The sequence below is a fragment of the Eulemur rufifrons genome, chromosome 23, assembly GCF_041146395.1.
Source record: "Eulemur rufifrons isolate Redbay chromosome 23, OSU_ERuf_1, whole genome shotgun sequence".
NCBI classification, from domain to species: domain Eukaryota; kingdom Metazoa; phylum Chordata; class Mammalia; order Primates; family Lemuridae; genus Eulemur; species Eulemur rufifrons.
The window spans coordinates 32,013,222-32,019,221 of NC_091005.1; positions in this window are offsets into that span (position 1 = coordinate 32,013,222).

Consider the following 6,000-nt stretch of genomic DNA (forward strand, 5'->3'; position numbering starts at 1 on the left):
TCCTGAGCTCAAACGATCCGCCCACCTCGGCCTCCCAGAGTGCTAGGATTACAGGCGTGAGCCACCGCGCCCGGCCTTGTATTTTTCTTTAAATGGTTCTTCTTTTTACAAAAATTTAAGTGTGAAGAATAATTCACTCTTACATATAGGAAAGAAATATTGTTTCTCATAAATAAAAGATATACATAAGCATACACTAAATTAAATATGTAACTGTTAAAGGTTAATGTTATCAATATTTATATATACCTCCAAAAATTATCTCAAATACTTCTAGTGTGTATATGCCACACTTCGCAAAATACTAGTGTTAACACATAGTAACTATACGCAGACTGGGTTCAAATCCTAATTCTTGTTAACTGTGACTTGGCGCAATCTTTCTTAGATTCAGTTTTCTCATCTGTGAAGTCAAGTTTATGGTTTTACTCTCATAGCCTTCATTATTGTAAGAGCTAAACAATGCCAGTGAAGAGTGCCTGTCACATAGTAAGAGCGCAATAATTGCTAGTCCTTATTATTGTTTTTATTATCTTAATCCTCAGATATCTTTGTTATCTGACAATAGATTAAGAAGTCAGAGACAAACCTTATGACAATTATGGTGAAAGGAGCTGCAAAAACTGGAAAATAATTCTGAACGTAGTGGTTATTTCAAAAGCTCTGCGGCATACTTCTTAGAACCAGCTAGTTACCTGGGCCCACGCTTAGAGGGGTCTAGAGAACCATGGTGGATTCCCAGCTGATGTATCAAAGGATTCTTAAAGGAACGGGCTGAAAAGTGCGGATCCTGTTTCACTCTAAGACTGAAACAGGATCCGTACTTTTCATCTGCCACACACATGCCCACTTCTCCTCTCTGGGCATAATAAAAACAAACCACCGGATTGACAGAGGGCCTGCCCCCGCCCCACCACCACTCCACACAAAAACCTCCCCTCCAACGACTCATTCTTAAGCTAAATGGTGAAAGGTGCTCTGCCTTTTAAAATAATGGAGAAAGGATGGTGGAATGATACTTAAAAGAATGGCTTCTTGCCAGTCTCCAGTACCAAGTATCAACAACACCAATTGAGCTAGGCCTGAGCATAGTTTTTTCCACGGCAGCCTACTTGGGTTTAAGGAGGCACAGATGAACCTTATCACAGTTATGGTGAAAGCTGCTGCAAAAACTGGCAAATAATTCTCAAAGTAGTGGTTATTTCAAAAGCTCTGTGGCATATTTCTTGGAACCAGCTAGTTACCTGGGCCCAAGCATAGAGGGGTCTAAAGAACCATGGTGGATTCCCAGCTGATGAGTCAAAGGATTCTTAAAGAAATGGGCTGAAATGTGCGGATCCTGTTTCAGTCTAAGACTGAAACAGGATCCGCACTTTTCATGTGCCACACACATGCCCACTTCTCCTCTCTGGGCATAATAAAAACAAACCACCAGACTTACAGAGGACCTGCTCCCCCAGCGTCTCTGACCCCACACAAAAACATCCCCTCCAGTGAATCATTCTTATGCTAACTGCAGAACGGTGCTCTGCCTTTTAAAATAATGGAGAAAGGACGGTGGAATGATACTTAAAAGACTGGCTTCTTGCTAGGCTCCAGTACCAAGAATGGGCAAAATCAATTGAGCTAGGCCTCAGCATAGTTTTTTCCATGGTAGCCATCTTGGGTTTAAGGAGGCAGAGACAAACCTTATCACAATTATGGTGAAAGGTGCTGCAAAAACTGGCAAATAATTCTCAACGTAGTGGTTATTTCAAAAGCTCTGCGGCATACTTCGTTTAACTAGCCAGTTACGTGGGCACACTCATAGAGGGGTCTAGAGAACCATGGTGTATTCCCAGGTTTTGAATCAAAGAATTCTTAAAGGACTGGGCTGAAAAGTGCGGATCCTGTTTCAGACTGAGACTGAAACAGTTTCCACGCTTATCACCTGCTACACACATGCCCACTTCTCCTCTCTAGGCATAATAAAAACAAACAACCGGACTGACAGAGGGCCTGCCTTCTCACACGGCCCCCGACCCCACACAAAATCTCCCTTCCAGCGACTCATTGTTATGCTAACTGGCAAAAGGTACTCTGCTTTTTAAAATAATGAAGAAAGCATGGTGGAATGATACTTAAAAGATTGGATTCTTGCCAGGCCAAAGTACCAAGTATCGGCAATACCAAGTGAGCTAGGCCTCAGTATAGTTTTGAACACGGCAGCCATCTTGGGTTGAAGGAAGCACAGATGAACCTTATCACAATTATGGTCAAAGGTGCTGCAAAAACTGGCCAAAAGTCCTCAAAGTAGTGGTTATTTCAAAAGCTCTGTGGCATACTTCTTTGAACAAGCCAGTTCCCTGGCCCACGCATAGAGGGGTCTAGAGAAAATGGTGGATTCCCAGCTGATGAATCAAACGATTCTTAAAGGAACGGGCTGAAAAGTGCGAATTCTCTTTCAGTCTAAGACTGAAAGAGGATCCGCACTTTTCACCTGCCACACAAATGCCCACTTCTCCTCTCTGGGTGTAATAAAAACAAACCAACGGACTGACGGAGGCTCTGCCCAACCACACACCACACAACCCCACACAAAAACGTCCCCTCTAGTGACTCATTCTTATGCTAACTGGCGAAACGTGCTCTGCCTTTTAAAATAATGGAGACAGAATGGTGCAATAACACTTAAAAGACTGGCTTCTTGCCAGGCTCCAGTACCAAGTATTGGCAACACCAAGTGAGCTAGGCCTCAGCATAGTTTTGTCCGTGGAAGGCATCTTGGGTTTAAGGAGGCACAGACGAACCTTATCACAATTATGGTGAAAGGTGCTACAAAAACTGGCAAATATTTCTGAACTTAGTGGTTATTTCAAAAGCTCTGCGGCATAATCCTTGGAACCAGCTAGATACCTGGGCCCACACAAAGAGGGGTCTACAGAACCATCGTGGATTCCCAGCTGATGAATCAAAGGATTCTTAAAGGATCGGGCTGAAAACTGCGGATCCTGTTTCAGTCTAAGACTGAAAAAGGATCTGCACTCTTCACTTGCCACACACATACCCACTTCTCCTCTCTGGGGAGAATAAAAACAAACCACTTGACTGAGAGAGGGCCTGCCCCCCCACACCCCACCCGACTCCACACAAAAACCTCCACTCCAGTGACTCATTCTTATGCTAACTGGTGAAAGGTGCTCTGCCTTTTAAAACAATGGAGAAAGGATGGCGGAATGATACTGAAAAGAATGGCTTCTTGCCAGGCTCCAGTACCAAGTATCAACAACACCAATTGAGCTAGGCCTGAGCATAGTTTTTTCCATGGCAGCCATCTTGGGTTTAAGGAGGCATAGACAAACCTTATCACAAATATGGTGAAAGGTACTGCAAAAACATGCAAATAATTCTGAACGTAGTGGTTATTTCAAAAGCTCTGCAGCATAATTCTTCAACTAGCCAGTTACCTGGGCCCACCGATAGAGGGGTCTAGAGAACCATGGTGGATTCCCAGCAGATGAATCAAAGGATTCTTAAAGGAGCTGCCTGAAAAGTGCGGATCCTGTTTCAGTCTAAGTATGAAACAGGAACTGCACATTTCACCTGCCACACACGTGCCCTCTTCTCCTAGCTGGGGATAATAAAAACAAACTACTGAACTGACAGAGGGCCTGCATCCCCAGCTCCCCCAACCACAAACAAAAACATCCCCTCCAGTTACTCATTCTTATGCTAACTGGTGAAAGGTGCTCTGCCTTTTAAAATAATGGAGAAAGAATGGTGGAATGATACTTAAAAGAATGGCTCCTTGCCAGGCTTCTCTACCAAGTATCAGCAACACCCAGTCAGCTAGGCCTCAGCATAGTTTTGTTCGTGGCAGCCAGCTTGGGTTTAAGGAGGCAGAGATGAACGTTATCACAATTATGGTGAAACGTGCTGCAAAAACTGGCAAATAATTCTCAACGTAGTGGTTAGTTCAAAAGCCCTGCGGCATACTTCTTGAAATTATCCAGTTACCTGGGCCCATGCATAGATGGGTGTGGAGAACCATGGTGGATTCCCAGCTGATGAATCAAAGGATTCTTAAAGGAGCGGGCTGAAAAGTGCAGATCCTGTTTCAGCCTAAGACTGAGACAGGACCCGCACTTTTCACCTGCCACACACATGCCGACTTCATCTCCCTGGGGATAATAAAAAGAAACCACCAGATTGACAGAGGTCCTGCCCCCCTCACCACCTACACCCCACACAAAAACGTCTCCTCCAGTGACTATCCTTATGATAACTGGCGAACGGTGCTCTGTCTTTTAAAATAATTGAGAAAGGATGAGGGAATGATACTTAAAAGAATGGTTTCTTGCCTGGCTCCTGTACCAAGGAGAGGCAACATCAATTCAGCTAGGCCTCAGCATACTTTTGTCTGCAGCAGCCATCTCGGCTATAAGGAGGCACAGACGAACCTTATCACAATTAAGGTGAAAGGTGCTGCAAAAACTGGCAAATAGTTGCCTACGTAGTGGTTATTTCAAAAGCTCTGTGGCATAATCCTTGGAACTAGCCAGTTACCTGGGCCCACGCATAGAGGTGTCTAGAGAACCATGGTGGATTCCCAGCTGATGAAGCAAAGGATTCTTAAAGGAACTGGCTGGATCCACACTTTTCACCTGCCACACACATGCCCATTTCTCCTCTTTTGGGATAATAAAAACAAACCACTGGACTGACAGAGGGCCTGCCCCCTCACCGCCCCCCGACCCAAGACAAAAACGTCCCCTCCCGGGACTCATTCTTATGCTAACTGGGAAAAGGTGCTCTGCCTATTAAAATAATGCAGAAAGGATGGTGGAATGATACTTAAAAGAATGGCTTCCTTCCAGGCTCCAGTAACAAGAATTGGCAACACCAATTGAGCTAGGCCTCAGCATAGTTATGTCCGGGGCAGTCATCTTACATTTAAGGAGGCACAGACAAGCCTTATCACAATTATGGTGAAAGGTGCTGCAAAAACTGGCAAATAATTCTCAACGTAGTGGTTATTTCAAAATCTCTGCAACATACTACTTGTAAGTAGCCAGTTACGTAGTCCCACGCATAGAGGGGTCTGGAGAACCATGGTGGATTCCCAGCTGATGAAGCAAAGGATTCTTAAAGAAATGGGGTGAAAAGTGCGGATCCTGTTTCAGTCTAAGACTGAAACAGGATCCGAACTTTTCACCTGCCACACACATGCCCACTTCTCCTCTCTGGACATAATAAAAACAAAGCACTGAACTGAGGGAGGGCCTCTTTCCCCACCCACACCGATCCCACAGAAAAAATGTCCCCTCCAGCGACTCATTCTTACGCTAACTGGCGAAAGGTGCTCTGCCTTTTAAAATAATGTAGAAAGGACGGTGGAATGATACTTGAAAGATTGGCTTCTTGCCAGGCTCCAGTACAAAGTATCGGCAACACGAAATGAGTTGGGCCTCAGCATAGTTTTGTCCGTGGCAGCCATCTTGGATTTAAGGAGGCACAGACGAACCTTATCACAATTATGGTGAAAGGTGCTGCAAAAACTTGCAAAAAATTCTCAACATAGTGGTAATTTCAAAAGCTCTGCGGCATACTCCTTGGAACCAGCCAGTTACCTGGGCCCAAGCATAGAGGGATCTAGAGAACCATGGTGGATTCCCAGCTGATGAATCAAAGGAATCTTAAAGGAACAGGCTGAAATGTGCGGATCCTGTTTCAGTGTAAGACTGAAACAGGATCAGCACTTTTCAACTGCCACACACGTGCTCTCTTCTCCACTCAGGGGATAATAAAAACAAACCACTTAACTGACAGAGGGCTTGCCCCACCAGGCCCCCAGACCAAACATGAAAACTTCCCTTCCAGCGACTCATTCTTATGCTAACTGCCGAAAGGTGCTCTGGCTTTTAAAATAATGGAGAAAGGATGGTGGAATGACACTTAAAAGAATGTCTTCTTGCCAGTCTCCAGTACCAAGTATCGGCCACACCAAGTGAGCTAGGCCTC